At 41.0% G+C, this 19,293-nt stretch overlaps 1 protein-coding gene across 3 annotated transcripts in view; it reads left to right on the forward strand.

Moving 5' to 3' along the window:
* WDR89 (WD repeat domain 89) overlaps nt 1-19,293 on the forward strand; it is a 35,341-nt gene that overhangs the window by 1,290 nt on the left and 14,758 nt on the right. For 2 of the 3 annotated variants that reach the window (XM_067733815.1, XM_067733831.1), the window contains exon 2: nt 10,503-10,631. The gene's annotated coding sequence lies outside the window, so the exon portion shown is untranslated. Of the gene's footprint in view, nt 1-645; nt 730-10,502; nt 10,632-19,293 lie in introns of those variants that run through there. The other variant, XM_067733823.1, reaches the window with a different exon arrangement.

Genomic DNA, 19,293 nt, shown 5'->3' on the forward strand with positions numbered 1-19,293 from the left:
CAGAAGTGGTACTTGTCTGGTTTGTATTCTTTCCTCAGACTGCTGTAGATAGCATAAAGCAAAAGTAGATCAGCTCATTTAACTGCTTTTCTGAGTTCTGATTACTTTTGGAGACTCTGAAGGGAGGTCCCATTTCCTTGCCTTTTTCAGCTTCTGGTAGCCTTTTATATTCCTTGGCTTGTGGCTCCTTCATTTTAAAAGCACATCACTTCAATCTCTGCTTCCGTAATCATATCACCTTCTCTGCTGTAGTCAAATCCGTCTACTTTCGTGTTAGTGGGGGCACTTGTGTTTATATTTAGGTCCCATCTAGATAATCCGGAATAATCTCTCCATCTCAAGATCCTTAGCTTAATTATAAAATCCTTTTTGATGTATAAGGAAACATTCATAGGTTCCAGGAATTAGAGCTTGGATGTTTTGGGGGTGCATTATTTTTAGCTTGCCACAAAGGGTATAAAGAAGCGTAAAACATATCCTATCCTAGTGCAGCTTAAAGTCTAGTAGGATATGCTGTAAGAGAAAAAAAAAATGACTTCTGGATTGCTGTGAAAAGACCCTTCTAAATTACCATAGGTTGGTACTTCAGCTTTTCCCCTGGAAAACAGAAGAGGTAAATGAATATTCCTGTGATAATGTGGATACAAATTATTAGCCACATTAGCCTGAATTAACCCCTTAGAAGAGTGAAATTTCTTTATATTCTAATCTTCTGCCTTAAGAATTCATGTGAGTATTGCATTTAATTTCATATTTGTATTTGATACTATTTTGAACTATTGCCACATCATAACATTGCTGTTCTATGGAGATAGTTTATTTTGTGGCTTCTTATAATAGCCAGTTTACTATAGTCATAGGTGTATCCCCTAGTTTAAGAAGCATGACCTCAGATGATGGGGATTTATTATAAGGAAGCCATCTATGCAACTAAATACGCTGAGTCTCATTGCTCCTAAGGCTAGAATATGCACTAGGCTTCTTGGAGAACTGGACTGATAGTCCCTCATGATTGATATCCTCTAGTCCCCCCAGCAAGGAGATAGTAGCTCTGATGACTTCAGTGTTTTGTTGTATCTTCAGAAGGAGGTAATATTCTGTTCCTCTCGTGTCTGGCTGGAATTAATAATTCTCAGGAGACAGAATCTGATGAGTTGGGTTTGTTACCATCCCACCCAGTGTGGATATGTTGGAATAAGATAAAATACGAAAGAACCCAGCTTCAAGTAGGCATTCAGTATATAAGAACTACTCTGTAACAGTCTCTGTGCTTTTTGCGTGGAGATGGAAGGGTAAAGGGCAAGGAGAAGCACATGCGGGACATTTCTGTGGGCCAGCCCTAGAAGTGACATACATTGCTTTTTCTCAGGTTCTTTTGGCTAAGACTCTGTCACATAGCCACATCTAACCAGTCTAGTTGTGCGCCTACCCTAGTGATCTGCTGATGAGTTAGCAGTCTGCTACAATGGGCAGTACCTGTAGCCAACTTCTTAAGACTTGTCCTCAGCCCTTAGTTTCCAGCCTTTAGTTTCTTCACCCTGTGAACTCTGTTGACGTCCAAATGCCTCTAGACAAACCTATTACACAAAGTTCTTTTTTTTGCTGGCTCCATACCTTTGCCATCATCAGGTCCACAAGAAAAAGTCTGACATCCTTTGCTCTATAAATAACAATGCAGTGCGATGCACCCATTTGTCCTTGTTCTGTTTGAGCAGGTATCCAGCCACAGTCTCTTGGACTTTTCCAGGCATGGCTCTTGTATCAGCAGTCTACAGGGTACCAGATCAAGGTCTGAGTTTGACTGTAATGGTCTATATGGGAAAAGAATCTAAAAAAGAGTGGATATATGTATATGTATAAAAGATTCACTTTGCTGTACAGCATAAAGTAAATCAACTCTACTCCAATAAAAAATAATAATTTTTAAAAAGAAATTTTAAAAAAACGTCTGAGTTTGAACCACTCTCATGCATGGTAAAGTGGGCCCGAGGAAAAACTTCTGTAATATTTTTCCACAAATAACTTATTCCAAAAAAATTCTTTATCAGCTTCTTTAGTGCTTTTATTCCCTCAAATTGGTGTCAAGCTAATGATTACAAGACTAGTTTTAGGCCGTCTTCTTTGCAAGTCCAATGTGGGTGGTCCACCACCTAACTTAGGGCTGTGAGGGTATAGTACACAGTTTATAGCTACAACATTTTTATTTTTGTGCACTTAAGGTACAGTTTATTGGGTGTTTTCTCGATAATTATATAACTGATAATCCAAACCTAAGCTATTTCACTTATTTGTTAAATGTTCCTATTTGGTTCACCAGCCTTCTCTGTTCCTTGGCCGGGTAGTAATTCAGGTGAAATAGATATAGAGGAATGAACATTAAAAATTTTTTTTAAAATAAATTTATTTATTTTTGGCTGCGTTGGGTCTTCATTGCTGCATGCAGGCTTCCTCTAGTTGCGGTGAGTGGGAGCTACTCTTCCTTGTGGTGCGCAGGCTTCTCATTGCGGTGGCTTCTCTTGTTGCGGAGCACGGGCTCTAGGCGTACGGGCTTCGGTAGCTGTGGCTCGCGGGCACTAGAGCGCAGGCTCAGTAGTTGTGGCGCATGAGCTTAGTTGCTCTGCGGCATGTGGGATCTTCCCGGACGAGGGCTGGAACCCACGTCCCCTGAATTGGCAGGCGGATTCTTAACCACTGCGCCACCAGGTATGTCCCGGAATGAACTTTTTTTTTTTTTTTGCGGTACGCGATACTCTCACTGTTGTGGGCCTCTTCCGCCGCGGAGGACAGGCTCCGGACGCGCAGGCCCAGCGGCCATGGCTCACGGGCCCAGCCGCTCAGCGGCTTGTGGGATCCTCCCGGACCGCGGCACGAACCCGCGTCCCCTGCATCGGCAGGCGGACTCCCAACCACTGCGCCACCAAGGAAGCCCCGGAATGAACATTTTTAAAAACTATCTTTGAAACGGATAATCTCTGGGAAGCTAGCATTTAAGTGATTGAGATGAATGGTAGTTAGAAGTGATTTTTTTTTACTACCTGAAAAATAGTATTATTGTAGAGTTACGTTATTTCACATTTATGCATTTAAAATTGGATTCAGTTACCTTGTGTGTGTGTGTGTGTGTGTGTGTGTGTGTGTGTGTAAGTAACTCCCTATCACTTAGCTTTAAATGCAGATTTTTCTTGGGTTCCAAGTTCATTTTGGCTGAATTAACTTGTTCATCATTTCAGCTAGATAACTTGTACATCATATAATAATGAGATTTTTAGCAAATCTCTTTACATTTTAACGACCATAAAACTTCATTATGTTTTCTGCTGTATATTTTCCAAATTTTCTTGGCTGTGTAACAACTTGAAAAGTATAAAGCTTAAAATTTTGGCAGCATGATGTAATAGAAGAAGCACTTGGAGTCAGAAGGTATATCTAGACCATGCAAAATATTTAAGTTTTCTGAGCTTAAGTTTCGTATTTGTAAAATAAGAATAATAGTACTTCTCCTACTTAACTCTCGGAGTTGTGAGAAACAGATGAAATAAGAAATACTGTAGTCCTTTGAAAAATGTAATTCTTTCATAAATAAAATACAAGGTTGTATTAAGTATCTGTTATACCTTAAAAGGGTTCAAATTTAGCATGAATTTTATTGTGAAATCCAGTAGTTCATGTGATTTTTTTTTTTAAGTTTTTTGCTGCTTCATAAGATGCCTGGACCAAAAAATGATAAAAATCCTGTCTATCAACTCTTTAAAATTAATATTAGTGTTAATTAATATTATTTTCCCAATTTCATTCCTTTGGTTTGCTAACAGTACAATTTCATAGGAAAATTAAAAGAAACCTCTTCTTCCAAAGACTAATAACTTTTCCTGATAGCGTAGATTAGTTTACCATATCAGTTAATATATTTCTTTTACATGTTCCTTTGCATTAGTATGTATGCTGAGGTAAGTGATGGCTCTATTCTCTTTGTGGACATTCATCCTGATCATTAGTACTTTATATTGGCCTAAAAAAAAAAGAATTTCACCATTTCTTGAATTGCAATGGAGCTAGTGGTTAAGAGCACAGATCCTTAAACCTGACGACCTGAGTTGAATACTGGCTCCAATTATAACTGCTTTGTAGGCTGTTAGGATTAAATGAGTAAATATTTGTGAAGTGCTTAAAACAGTGCCTGACAAACACTATTAAATAAATTCCTTCCTTAATGATTTTATTCAGTATCATTCATCAAGTATTAACGTGAAATAATAGCTAAAAGAGAAAAAGCTCTAGGGGATGGCTTATATTTTAAATTATATCTTGTAGCTGATACTGTAAGTCTCTAAGGCTATAAATACTTGGAAATTTACACATCCATTCAACTAAAATTTGCACTGGATTTCACATCATTGATATTATCACTGTCTTAAAAAACTTTGTTAAGGCCTTCCACATATTCATGCTTTAAATATTTTAACTTTATGTTGCTTGGTTGTATGAAGTCATTTTGATTAGTGCAAATAAGAATTATAACAGGACTTTACATTTGAATGGCCATTTAAGAATGCTTTGTAAAATATTTCCTTTATATCATTTGAGAGGCAGTATAAGAAAGTATTTAAGAGTGTGGGCTCTGAAACCAGTTTTGAGTTCCAGTCCCTGCTATGCATTTGTGAGCAAAGTGACCTCTGGTGTATCACCTACCTTTTCTAAGCTTTACTTCCTAATTATATAAAATGGGAGAAGTAAGTGTACCTATTTTGTAGGGCTGTCTGGAAGGTTAAATGAGATACAATGCATATAAGGCATTTAGAACAGTGCCTGGATTATAACAAGAGTTCATTATGTCTTAGTTACTGTTAATGTCACTGATGCATACAAAAGTATCAGTAAACAGAACAAGTGGAAATGTGAGGCAACCAAGATTCAGATTGGATCTGTGATTTACTGAAGGTCACAGGCAAAAAAAAGAAAGTAAGCCTCCTTACTTCTAGTGCAGATCTTTTCCCATAAAAACACTGCCTTCATTTCCACCTTTAACACCTTTCAGCTCACTCATATTGACTAGGTCCATCTCAGAGGCACGTTCCTTCGTTTTCCATTGTGTTTCCAATTCTTGGCTGCTTGTTAGAGTATTTTTATCTTGGTTCTAATTCTGTCAGACTGCTTCCGTTTCTTCATGAATCCTTCAGCCCTGTATTACTCAGACCTAAAGTTGTTAGCATGCATGACAGGCATCTATTTTCAAGAAAGGAAGAAAGAATAGATACTGAAGCTAAATTTTTCATAGCGGTTAGTGTTTGTTGTTGTTGTTTTTTAATTAATTAATTATTTAAATTTTGGCTGTGTTGGGTCTTCGTTGCTGTGAGCGGGCTTTCTCTAGTTGCAGTGAGCGGGGGCTACTCTTCGTTGCGGTGCATGGGCTTCTCATTGTGGTGGCTTCTCTTGTTGCGGAGCACCGGCTCTAGGCACGCGGGCTTCGGTAGTTGTGGCACGTGGGCTCAGTAGTTGTGGCTCGCGGGCTCTAGAGCGCAGGCTCAGTAGTCATGGCGCACGGGCTTAGTTGCTCCGCGGCATGTGGGATCTTCCTGGACCAGGGCTGGAACCTGTGTCCCCTACATTGGCAGGCGGATTCTTAACCACTGCGCCACTGTGATTTCATTAGCCTATCATTAATTTGTATTTAATGTAGCACTGAATTATTTTTGCAGAGCTATTTTATTCTTTCCAAACTTTCCCTTCCCCTGCCCCCACCCCACCCTGAGGTTGTAAAGTCAAATTGAAGTTATTTCTTAGGAACTAAGAAGGAAGCCTGAAAATCACACAAACACCCTGAGCCATTATAAAAATAGGAAGAATACAATTTTATGAATCACTGGGTTATTTTTTAAAATCTTTAAAGATTATAATGTGGATGTATCTTTTTGGCATCAAAAGCATGTTTGTATCATATAAGCAAAGCACAAAGTATTTAGTGCATTATACTGGAATTTTGAGTTAGTTTGATCCCGTAAAGTATTTTGTGAAAGAAGAGTTGCATTTTGAACATTCTGGTCTGAGATTTGGGTTTGCAGATCTAGTTATTAAATTGCATTCAAACCATCAGGTGTTTGTTGAATACTTTCTGCCTGTAGGGTACTGTGTAAGATGGTAAGATGATGTTCCCAAATCCTAGCCCTTTCCTTAGCTTCCTCAGTTATGCCTTCCTGGTGCTTTCTATGATGTTAGGAGGTTGAGTGAATTTACCTCTAAACTGTGGTTATGGATGTTTTATCAATATTGATAATATTACTACTATTTAATTTCTCCACAAAAGGGATAGCTGCTTCTAAAGCTTGGTGTGTGTGTGTGTGTGTGTGTGTGTGTGTGTGTGTGTGTGTTTCCTGTCTTTGACTGTCATTGTTTTACATCTATGTGTAGTTCCTTGTCTTTGCCTCCTGCCTGCCTCTATTGAGTGTGTTTTGTGTGTGTTTATATTTTTATACTCCTCTTATGGGAAGTAGCATTTCGTGAGGTAAGCTGTGGAGTTAGTCTCAGGCAGGTGGAGGATTGATATTAGAGAATTGGAAAATACGGTTCCTGTCCTTAAGAAGTTTATACTTTACACTGAGAAAGAAGCAAATATAAATATATAAAACATAACTAGAGATAAATAACACTTTAGTATATTTGGTATATGATTGCTAAATTAATAACAGTTGATCTTTTGGCATTCAGAGGAAGTAGAAACTCACTTTAGGCTGAGTTAAGAAGGATTTTGTAGTACTGGTAGAATTTGAGCTATATCTTGAAGCATGGGTATTATCTAGATAACTCAAGAAAATGATGTAGGGTTCTTGGAGAGAGTAGCAACTCTTTTGCAGTTGTATTGTGGGTAAAATATTTTGCCTAGCCTATTAAAGTATTGATGAGTCTGGGCTTGCTATAAAATATAGTGTGTAATTCACATGTTCAAACATCTGCAGTTCATGCAGAAACAACAAAAGAATGTATGTAGTACTTTATAAAAATTAAGTGTTTAGTTTATGTACTTAAGAAATGCTTGTGAAATCTATATTTGCTTTTATTTCTGATATACTGAGTGTCAATATTTTTTACAACATGAAATTGGCTTCTAAGAATAAAACTCTCACATGATATTTCTCGTGTGGGAAGTAAGAAATTTTCCCGTTCTTGACATCTTTGGCCAGGAATCAGATGTTAAGTCAAGTGTTTCCTGTCATGCTCTGTATCAGGCACAGAGGAGGTTATTGCAGTTGCAGGCGAGAGGTAATGGAAAACAGGAGGATAGTGGCAGGACAAACAGTGAGGAGATGGATGTAATGGGTGATTTTCAAGGTAGGCTTTATTAGCGAGGAGAATCTTGTCGTTTGCCTCCTTTTAATCAAAGGTAATTCTGAGATTTTGAGCCTTGGTGACTGAGAAGATTGTGCAGTTAACAGAGATGAGGAATATATGTTTGAGTTACATTTTGAGTATATTTAATTTGAAGTTTTGGCAGCACGTTCGAGGGTAGAGGTCTAGGCGGACATTAGAAATATGGGATTGGAATTTTGAAGAGAGATCAGGGTTGAGGATAAAATCTAGGAGTTCACATAGAGGTAGGAATTTATATTGCTAGGTGAAGAGGAAAAAACAACTTAAGAAAATCTCAGTTATCCTGGGTAACAGTGGAAATTTATTCTGTTTAGAGACTTTGTAATTAAGTCCTGAATGATGTTTTTTGTCATTCTCTAATTTTTGCACCTGTTGCTCGATGGCAGTAGTCATCAGTGCCATGAGCAAAGAAGGCAAGTATTAAAAAAGAATTTGGTAGCTTAAGTCTTCATGTTTAGTAAAGTTAAACTTGACAGTACAATATTTCCAGTCCTTTTTATCCTTCACATCAGATCTATACAGTAAGTGTGGAATTTTTTTTTCCTCTTAATATCCGGCTTTTGTAGCATGGTTCAAGAATTATGCCTTTTGTTGGTTATTTCTCTGATATCAGGATCTTTCACTGTGTTCAGAGGAAAGGAAATGAGTTTAGAACTTAACTAGATTCTGATCTTCCCGTGATATGGCACAAAGTGGTTAAGAGAACTGGTCTGTCCTATTGAATCTTTACACGAATATAAAGCTATAAATATTTATGTTTAAGGGTTTTTACCACTGTTTTGATTTCTATTTCAATAGATCCCTTTTGGATACTCATCTAATTTGGAGTAGTAAATAGTGAATCTATACTTCAAAATGTAAAAGAAGATATCTTTAACTATCTATTTATAAATATTTATAAACTGTTGCCTTTTGCATGAGAGATATGTGGACATGATTATAAGCTCTCCAGTATTAGGAAGCCTCATTCTGGCTTAACCTTATTTCAGGCACTGGTTAACAGTGGAAATTAAAAGAATTATTAGTATGTTAAAGTGTTAAAGCATCTTTCTGTTTGGTGACTTTTGGGGAGAACATTTCATACTGTGAATTCACTGTAGAAGTATCTAGTCTGCTTGTCTCCCTGCCCCCACTGCCCCCAGTGTATATATTCAGTTTGATGTCAGTTATCATGGTTAACAGCATGGGGGATATGTGTATATATATATATATATATATATGTAAAATCTAGTAGGTTGTTCTGCAAGTTTATCGTTTGACACTTGCATTTCTTTGAAATTCTCTGTGCTGGCACTTCCTGGTCTTTCGGGCCAGGCATCATTCTGAGCACTTAACATGTAGTAATTAGTTTATATCTTATAACAACCCTGTTAGGTTGGAACTGTTAACCTCTGTTTAAAGAATAGGAAGCTGAAACACATAACTAGTGAAGCCAGAATTTTCTTTTTTTAACATCTTTATTGGAGTATAATTGCTTTACAATGGTGTGTTACTTTCTGCTTTATAACAAAGTGAATCAGCTATACATATACATATATCCCCATATCCCCTCCCTCTTGCGTCTCCCTCCCATCCTCCCTATCCCACCCCTCTAGGTGGTCACAAAGCTCAGAGCTGATCTCCCTGTGCTATGCAGCTGGTGAAGCCAGAATTTGAACCCTGACAGTCTGGCGGTATAACCCATTCTCTTAACTACTGTGCAATACCTATTTCTCTAAGCCTCAGTTTCCTCACCTAAAAAGCAGCAATAAAAAGATTATCTTTTAGGATTATTGGTAGGGTTAAATGAAGCAATACATGTGAAGAGACTGATACAGGAACCTAGTTATTAATCAGTTAATACTAGCTGTCTATTGTTTGGACACTTTTCTGAGGTTCTTCTGGTTCTTTCTTTGTCTCCTTTATAGTTTTTATTTTTCCTCTGCCCATTCCTTTAACTGGTGTTTCAGGGTTCCATTCTTTTTTTTTTTTTTCCTAATTCATATTTATGTATGTATGTATGTATGTATGTGTGTATGTATATATGGTGGCATTGGGGCTTCGTTTCTCTGCGTGTGCTTTCTCTAGTTGTGGCGAGTGGGGACTACTCTTCGCTGCGGTGCGTGGGCTTCTCATTGCGGTGGCCTCTCTTGTTGTGGAGCATGGACTCTAGGGCGTGCAGGCTTCAGTAGTTGTGGCTCGCGGGGTCTAGAGTGCAGGCTCAGTAGTTGTGGCGCACGGGCTTAGTTAGATCCCACATGCCGCGAACTTCCCGGACCAGGGTCCGAACCCGTATCTCCTGCATTGGCAGGCGGATTCTTAACCACTGCGCCACCAGGGAAGCCCTCAGGATTCCATTCTTGACCTGTTTTCTTTGTTTGTTTGTTTGTTTGTTTTTGCGGTACGCGGGCCTCTCACTGTTGTGGCTTCTGCCGTTGCGGAGCACAGGCTCCGGACGCGCAGGCTCAGCGGCCATGGCACTCGGGCACAGCCGCTCCGTGGCATGTGGGATCTTCCCGGACCAGGGCACGAACCTCTGTCCCCTGCATTGGCAGGCGGACTCTTAACCACTGTGCCACCAGGGAAGCCCTGACCTGTTGTTTTATATCATTCTGTATAATTCCCCTTCGGGAGTTTCATCCAAGTCCCTAGTTTTTAACTACTGCCTATTTCCTATAGTCTGATGACCCAGTTTTATACTTTCCTCCTGAGCTGTAAACTGATGTATCCAAATGTCTATTTTACATCCTCCCTTGGCTACCCCCATATGTCCCTCCAGCCTGATGTGGATAAAACTGTAAAAGGATTTTAATCTAAAATGGAATTGAAAGATATGGAATGGAGAATCTCACACTTGTGCTCTCAGAACAATGAAACTTAAAGACTGAGAGACTGATTTCCCATAAATGCCTGATTTACAAAAGAGTGAAACTTAACCTCTGACCAATGAACCTCTCCCCATCTTTGAGCCAGTGAACTCTGCATGGCCCCTGATTTGGACCCTCCCCTTTTGCACTCCTTGCCCATAATTGCAACCCAGCCTAAACCTTCAGTGGACTCACCTGTAGCTTACTGCAGCATGCATGTCCTGAACTGCAATATCTCTGCTACTCCAGGATAAACTCGATTTTCGGTAACTCAGCTTACCTCTTTTCTTTTAGGTTGACATTGCATGGTGTCATAAGTGATCTGAAGGCGCCAACCACTTGAACTTCCGGGATCAAGTGAGGTTCCTGCACTTGAGTCCTTTGCACTGTTTGCTTCTGTGAGTCGCTGTAACTTTCAGTTTGGTAAGTCTCCTCTCAGATCTCAAGCTGCCTCCTTTTGGTTGAGCTGTCTTACTTTATTCAAAATCTAGATAGAGACAGATTGTCTTTCTGGTAAGTACTCTTGTTTCTGATAATTTTATCTAGTCATCTGAATGTACTAAAGGTGGCCTCCCCATTGGGGAATCCTAGCCAGTGCGGTACGCGGGCGTCTTACTGTTGCGGCCTCTCGCGTTGCAGAGCACAGGCTCCGGACGCGCAGGCTCAGCGGCTATGGCTCACGGGCCCAGCCGCTCTGCGGCATGTGGGATCTTCCCGGACCGGGGCACGAACCCGTGTCCCCTGCATTGGCAGGCGGACTCTCAACCACTGCACCACCAGAGAAGTCCCCACTCAGGTGGCTTTTAATTCCATCTGTATAAATTGCCTGCACAAGGACTTATCCTTGTTGGTCAAAAGAACCTGTATCGAATGGGAGACAGTGTTCACCCCTGACCTTGTCAATCTGCCTAGTAAATTAGCTCACACCATAGAAGGTGACTCTAGAAAAAAGACAACTAAGATTTTGAATCTACAACACCAACGGATAGAAACTCCAAAGCAAATCCGTCCTACAGGACTATGACATTATTGTAAAAAACCTGACCTTGGTAAAAGGATTGCTACAAATTGAAATCCAAGTAGTCACAACCTTCTAAGAACCCATGGCCAAACCCACCCCCAATGATGGGACTCCAAGGACACACAGGGACTGTTCCTTGTTCTGCCATTATGTAGACTGGAGGAAACTACTCTCCAGATCAGGGACAAATTCCTTACAGTATTTTTTTTAATACATTTATTTGTTTGTTTGTTTGTTTATTTATTGCTGTGTTGGGTCTTCATTGCTGCGCGCGGGCTTTCTCTAGTTGTGGCAAGCCGGGACTACTCTCTCTTGCCGTGCGTGGGCTTCTCATTGCGGTGGCTTCTCTTGTTGTGGACCATGGGCTCTAGGCACACAGGCTTCAGTAGTTGTGGCGCACAGGCTTAGATGCTCTGTGGCATGAAGAATCTTCCTAGACCAGGGCTTGAACCCATGTCCCCTGCATTGGCAGGCGGATTCTTAACCACTGCGCCACCAGGAAAGTCCCACCTTACAGTATTAATTGACACAGGAGCTACTCTTATAAGTGCTCAACCCCACTACAATTAAACAGTCCCTTTCTTGGGGTAATATGTATGTTCAAATAGTGGGAGTCGTAAAAAAACTGCAATGTGTCCATATTTCTCAGCCCATATTTTTTTGTCTGGACCTTTGCAAGATAAATGCCTGCTCCCAAACGTTTACTGGGATGAGATTTTCTGGAGAAATACAATGCTGCCTTTTTTTTTTCCTCTCAAAAGGCAGAAATATCCCTTGAGTTTGAATTCTACACTTAGGAAAATTTAACCCCTTTTGCCATTATTGGCACTCTACAAACCAAGGCAGTCCAAACTTTGTACTCATCTGTCCTATTAAACCTGGTATTCCCTAATATTTGGACAAAATTCTTAACAGAAAAAGGCACAATTCATGGTGCCCCTCCCATTATGATCCAGATTGACCACATAAAACCTCTCCTAAGAATAAACAAATATCCTGTGAATAAAGAAGGTTGACAGGGCATAAGGCCCATTATAGAGGACCATAAGGCCCAAGGGCTTATTATCCTTTGTGCTAGTCCTTGTAATACCCTTATTTTGCCTGTTAAAAAAACAGGATGGGGCTTCCCTGGTGGCGCAGTGGTTGAGAGTCCGCCTGCCGATGCAGGGGACACGGGTTCGTGCCCCGGTCTGGGAAGATCCCACGTGCCGCGGAGCAGCTGAGCCCGTGAGCCATGGCCGCTGAGCCTGTGCGTCTGGAGCCTGTGCTCTGCAGCGGGAGAGGCCACAGCAGTGAGAGACCCGCGTACCGCCAAAAAAAAAAACAGGATGAGGATGGAGATTTGTCCAAGACCGTAGGGCAATAAATAACATTGTAATTCTCTGCCGTCCTGTCTTTTCTAATCCCCACATGCTGTTGGTATCCATCCATACTGGAAGCAACTTTTACATTCTAGTCAACTTATACAGTGGGTTTTTAGTATCCCTGTTGAAAGGGGTAGTCAGCGTCTCTTTGCCTTTACCTGAAGGACAACAGTACATCTGGACAGTCATGCCTCAAGGCTTTACTGAGGCCTTCTGACTTCTCACAAGTTTGAAAGACTGATTTAAATGACATAAAATTCTCTGGAGGCTTTCTGGGACTAGCTGGTCATTGTCATAATTGGATCCCAAATTTCTCCTTAGTGGTTCAGCCCCTATATGCCTTACTAAAGAACACCAACCTGACCCCATTGTTTGGATGATCAAGATAGCTTGGCCTTTCAGATCTTGAAGGAAAGCCTAATAAATCCACCTGCCTTTGGACACCTAAATTATCAGCTACCCTTTTTCCTTTTTGTATATGAAAAGGAAGTGAATGCCCTCGGATTACTTACCCAAAAACATGGGGACTATCACTGACCTTTAGGTTTCTACAGCCAACAGTGAGATCCAGTGGCCTGAGAATAATCCACCCCCACCCCTTAGAGTGATGCCTGCTTCCACTCTTTTAGTAAAGGCTACTGAAGAGACTGTTATAGGATCCTCCTTGATCATCTTTGTACCTTAGCCTGTTGAGCCTTTCTTAAATTTTGCACCACACTCAACACCTTTCAGCGAGATGTCTCACCACCTATGAAATCCTCTTACTAACCTCCCCTCATATGACTCTTATTCATTATAACAGTCTCAACCCTGCTATCCCTCTTCCCTCTTGCACTGATGAAGTTCCCCATGTTTGTTTGACTTTGATGGATCACCTCTTGACCCCTCATGATGACTTACAAGAAACCCCCTTGGTGAATGCTGATCTGGTTACTTGATGGTTCCTGCCTAAAAAGTGAGAATGGCAAATTCTGTGCCAGGTATGCAAGGTCATTGAGGCTGCACCCTTGCCTTCGACCACTTCAGCCCAACAAGCGGACTTACGTGCTCTCACTCAAACATGTGTTTTAGCCAAAGGCAAGACGGCAAATGTCTGTACAGATAGTTGACATGCCTTTGGGATAGCCCATGACTTTGGAATGTTATGGAAACAGTGGGGTTTCCTTACTTCTAGTGGAGTTAAAATTAAGAATGGCCCTTATGTCCAAAATTTGTTGGATGCCGTACTGCTGCCAGCAGCTCTAGCTGTCATTAAAGTCCCTGGGCATTCCAAGTCTGGTTTTCTGGAAGCCAAAGGAAACCACCTCACCAGGAATCCTGCAAAAAATGCCACCCTTCTGAGATCTATAAACCAAACCTCTGTCATAGTCCGGAAGGCTACTCCCCCTGGCAAGGACCTAAGGGAACTAGCCAGGGAAGTACAACAGTTGGCCTCTGAAAGAGAAAAACAGAATTGGAAAATCAAAGGCTGTTGGTACTGTGAAGTAAAGAGACTCTGGTTTGGAAACAGTAATAAATTGGTCCTGCCAAAAAAAATCTAAAATTTCCCTTTTTAACTACCATATATGAATTAAACCATTGGTCCAGTGAGAAAATGGTAACATTTATGAATCAATATTGGTGGAGAAACGTTGGCAAGGCCACAAAAAACACATATCTTATCCTAAATTTAACCCAGAGGAGACTGTCTACACTGCCTGGGGACATTTTGATTTACCCAATAGACCATTTGAGGTCTGGCAGATGGATTTCATACAGTTGTCCCTGTCTCATGGATATAAATATATTAAACTAGTAATGGTGTGCATGTTTTCACATGGACTGAAGCATTTCCATGTAGAAAGGCAGCTGCCTCTTCTGTAGCTAAAGTCCTTTTAGAAAAGATTACTTCCATTTGAGGAACTTCCCTGGAACTCCATGGTGACTGGAGAACCCACTTTACTGGCTAAGTACTTTCACAAATCTGTGCCATCTGGCCAGTTCTACAACATTTTCATTTTGCTTATCATCCTCACTCTTCAGGACAGGTTGAACATACAAATGGAATTATCAAGATCCATTGGCTAAATTAGTTAAAAATCTCCAGATACCTCAACCAAAAATATTTCTGCTGGTTCTTCTAAATCTTGGACCCGTTCCATTCAGGATTCATAAGCTCTCACCCTTTGAAATAATTATAGGACAGCCAACGCATTTAGTCCCTGCTTCCTTTGACCTACAAATAATAAAAGGGGATATATTTCAGTTTTGCAAAGGTCTAATTAAATCCATTGACAATAATAATGCTTTGGAGGAATAATCTTTCCACAGCATGCTCCCAGGAGACAAAGATGTCAAACACCACCCTTTGCAGCCTGGTGACTTCGTCTGCTGGAGAAGACATAGCCATAAAGTTTCCCTCCAACCTTGTTGCAAGGGCCCCTACCAGCTGTTGCTGACTAACCCCTGTGTCGCTAAGCTCCAAGGGATGGACTCCTGGATTCATGCGTCTCTTCTGTAAAAAGGCCCCCAAACTTGAGTGGATCTGCAACCTAACTGGTGATTCAAAGCTAAAATTTTCTACTGAACCAGATGACATCAGAAGTAGACAGCTTTCCCAAGATATCCAGACAGGCCTGTGTCATGCTGCTTAAAGTTCTAATTGCCCTTTCTTTGGCTTTCTTGCTGCTCTCTTTAGCTTTAGCGCATCCCTTGGCGCACCTTACCAAAACTCCCTGATTCTGCCAGCCTTACTGATTGATTTGTGCCAGAGCTAATAACATTCATGATGAACCTGAACTGGTAACCTGGCCATTAACCTTAGAAGGATGGAGAAATCTGTCTGGCAGAGATGTAGGCTTTTCCTTTGGTACCTTTGAAGAGGTGCATGTTATTCCTTGCAGCAAATTGGCACCAGACATTACAGAATTCCATTGGGTGCCCCCTGCCCATAAAGGAATACCCCTTAATCAAGTCTGGACTCTTACCCAAAATCTTTCTTTGTGTTTTGAAAACATTTATGGTACTGGCAAAACTCTGGCCTCCCTCCCACTAAACGCTTGTAACTATACAATTCTATATGACTCAGATGATCGTGAATTCACTCCCTGCTGGAATCAAGAAGACTAAATGTCTCCTCCATTAATGTAGCTCTGTGGTGGGATAATGAAAATTATAATGGTACCAGGGAATGGGAAGCGGATATGCTTCCTTTCAATGGTACTTAATAGGGAATTGATCAAAAATCTGGTGAATGGTGGGAACTTAATTCGACTCACCTTCTCCCTAGAGATTCCCCAGACCTCCATGAGAAACTCACCTGCAATAATCAAACTCATCTATTATTCCAAATGTATAGAAATTTAAAATGTTCTTATAGCCATTTCCACCATGCTGACTGTCATGTGCTATGTGTAAATGACCATGTTTTTGATCCTGAGAGCTCTTCTTTTATACCCGGAAAAAAAGGGGGCCCACTTAACACCCTGTCTTTAGAAAACACTGGTTATTTCTTTCTGTGCAGAAACACTCCTCCTTAAATGGAAGGGACGTTGTGGAGTTGTTGCCCTTCCGCTGCCTATGTACCCAGTCTGGGTTCTTTCTCCTAACAACTTAAAAGAGCACGTCAAAGCTGGGATGGATATAATTTTGGATGGATGCCCACAAATAACCCCATAGTAGATAGAAAGGGGTTTGGGCGTGCCTTTGCCTGAGTCTTTTTCCCCTTGGGTTGGAGTAACGGACTTGAAAAAGCAATTTGAAACCTCTCCGTAGTCATGGCAACTACCTTTAATGCTTCTCTTAGAGCCTTTGAAAATCAACAAACCCAAACAGACAGCCTAGCGGAAGTAGTCTTACAAAACCACAGAGCACTACACCTCCTCACTGCACACTAGGGAGGAACCTGTGTCCTGCTTGGGGAAGAAGGCTGTTTTTATGTTAACAAATGGGGAAAAATAATGCAAGAAATAAAAATGATGGACAGTATCAATCTGTTAACTGAAATAGGCCAAGCTCCAGGACTTGGGACATTCTCAAACTATTAAGTATTAGGTAGCTGGGGAAACTGGTTGAGAAGTTTGTTCCAGTCAGTAACCATAACTGGACTTCTGACCCTGGGTGTCATCCTCCTAATGAAATTTCTGCTGTCTTATTTCAGTAGGCAAATGTCTTTCCCTCAGACGTATGTACAAAATAAAGTTCCTAAGGCTCATCATGAGGCTCAATTGACCATGGAAATCAACCTGACCACCTTAGAGGACTATGACTGAGATTCCCCATGTTGTTCAAATGAAGCCAAAAATCCACTTGCCATTTCCCTCTTCGGTGGAACAGAACATCTTAGAATGGTCCTCTGCAGCTCCAAGGGACACACAGCCCAACATCTAACAACATCTCTGACTAAACAAATACCCACGCAATAAGGTTGATCAGCGATACTGTTTGTGAAAGATCCTGCTCAAGCGAGGGAAGAGCGAAAGGATTTTAATCTAAAATGGAACCAAAAGATATGAAATGTAGACCCATTCATGTGCCCTCAGAAAAACAAAACTTGAAGACTGAGAGACTGATTTCCCATGAATACCCGATTTAGAGAATTATCAAATTTACAGATTTATCGAAACTTAACCTGTGACTAATGAGCATCCACCAAGAATCTCTTCCTATCTTCGAACCAGTGACTTGCTGCATGGCCCCCAACTGGACTCTGCTTTTTGGCACCGCTTGCCCATAAAAGCAACCCATCCTAAACCTTCAACAGACTTGCCTGTAACTCGTTGCAGCTTGGCTGTTGCGAATTGCAATTCCTCTGCTGTTCCCAAATAAACTTGATTTCTGGTACCTTGAGCTTCACCTCTTTTTTTTTTTTTTTTTTTTTTTTGCGGTATGTGGGCCTCTCACTGTTGTGGCCTCTCCCGTTGCGGAGCACAGGCTCTGGACGTGCAGGCTCAACGGCCATGGCTTACGGGCCCAGCCGCTCCGCAGGATGTGGGACCAGGGCACGAACCCGTGTCCCCTGCATCGGCAGGCGGACTCTCAACCACTGCGCCACCAGGGAAGCCCACCTCTTTTCTTTTAGATTGACTTTTTTCTTTTTTTGGCTGCACTGCAGCGGCATGTGGGATCTTAGTTCCCCGACCAGGGATTGAACCCGTGCCCTCTGCATTGGAACCACAGAGTCTTAACCACTGTACTGCCAGGGAAGTCCCAGAGATTGACATTTTATTTTCCTAACTGATTTTCAAAAAGCAGAGAAGTTTAAATTTTTAATTAATTCAAGTTTTTCTTTGCTGGTTTGTGCTTTTGGATTCTAAGAAGTCTTCACCTAACCCAGGGTCGTAACTTCTCTGCTTCTTTCCTAGAAGTTTTGTAGTTCTTGCCCTCACATTTAGTTCTATGATAATTTTGAGTGAATTAATAGTGCTTGTTCAGACCTCTCCTTTGTTTGATGTTAATAAGCCACTGCAGTGTTGGGCCTGGGATGCTGGAGGGCTTTCCTCATTGTTCTTCTCCACTCGCAACTTTTAGCAGGCACTGCTGGCATGTGCCAGATAGGGGATTTCTCACCATGCTGTTTCTCCTCCAGCAGTAGACTGTTGATGCTTTTTACTCAGTGTGAGAATCGTGATGGAGGCAGAGGGTCATTCTCCTCCGTGATGATTTGTTTGTTTTTTCAAATATATACATCTGTGCATAATCACGACTCACAGAGTTCTCTTGCTTTCTTCCCCAGTCCAGATTCCCCCAAAAGATAACCAGTATTCCGATTGCCACCATTGTAGATTTGTTTTACCTGTTCTTAAACTCTGTATAAGTGAAATCCTGTAGCAACCTTTTGTGTCGGGCTTCTGTCCCTAAACAGTTCTGAGATTCGTCCACCTTGTTGCATGTACCAGTGGTGTGTGGGTTTTTGTTTTGTCTTTTGCTGTGTATAATTTTATTGTATTAATATACCACGGTTTATGAAGACTGTTTAAACAATTGGATAATTGTCTAATTATCTAATTAATCATCTTGTAATTATCCTGAAAGCTTGTAATTATCCTAAAAGTAACATGCCAATGGTCTATTCACTTTGTGGCTGAGGCCAGAAACCTAAGAATCATCTTTGACAATTGTTCTCATACCCCTCTTGAAGTCTAATGAGAAAATGCTGTTTATTCCTCTTTCATAATTGTGGCCTGAATCCAGCCACTTCTCCCTACTTTCGTATCTCTTGCCCAAAATTGTGCACAAGCCTCTTTACTACTTTCATTCTTGCCCTGGGTCTGTTTTCCAGTCAGCAGCTGGAGGAATCTCTTCACAGACGTTTCTCACCTGCTGTCAACCTGCAGTGGCTTGCTTTCTCTCTTGAGAATAAAATCTGAAGTCCTTACCGTGGCCTGCAAAGCTCTTATCTGACTGCAGCTACCCCTTCAACCTTATTTCCTACACCACTTTCTTTCTCTGACTCAGTGTTAGCCGCACTGGCCCACTTGCTATTTTTCTCTGCCCAGGAGAGAAAATTATCTTCTGCCCATTTTTGGATTGGGTTGTTTGTTGTTTTTGATATTGAACTGCATGAGCCATTTATATATTTTTGAGATTAATCCCTTGTCGGTTGCTTCGTTTGCAAATATTTTCTCCCATTTCAAGGGTTGAATTTTCGTTTTGTTTATGGTTTCTTTTGCTGTGCAAAAGCTTTTAAGTTTAGTTAGGTCCCATTTGTTTATTTTTGGTT

Source organism: Pseudorca crassidens, chromosome 1, assembly GCF_039906515.1.
Source record: "Pseudorca crassidens isolate mPseCra1 chromosome 1, mPseCra1.hap1, whole genome shotgun sequence".
In the NCBI taxonomy this organism is placed as follows: domain Eukaryota; kingdom Metazoa; phylum Chordata; class Mammalia; order Artiodactyla; family Delphinidae; genus Pseudorca; species Pseudorca crassidens.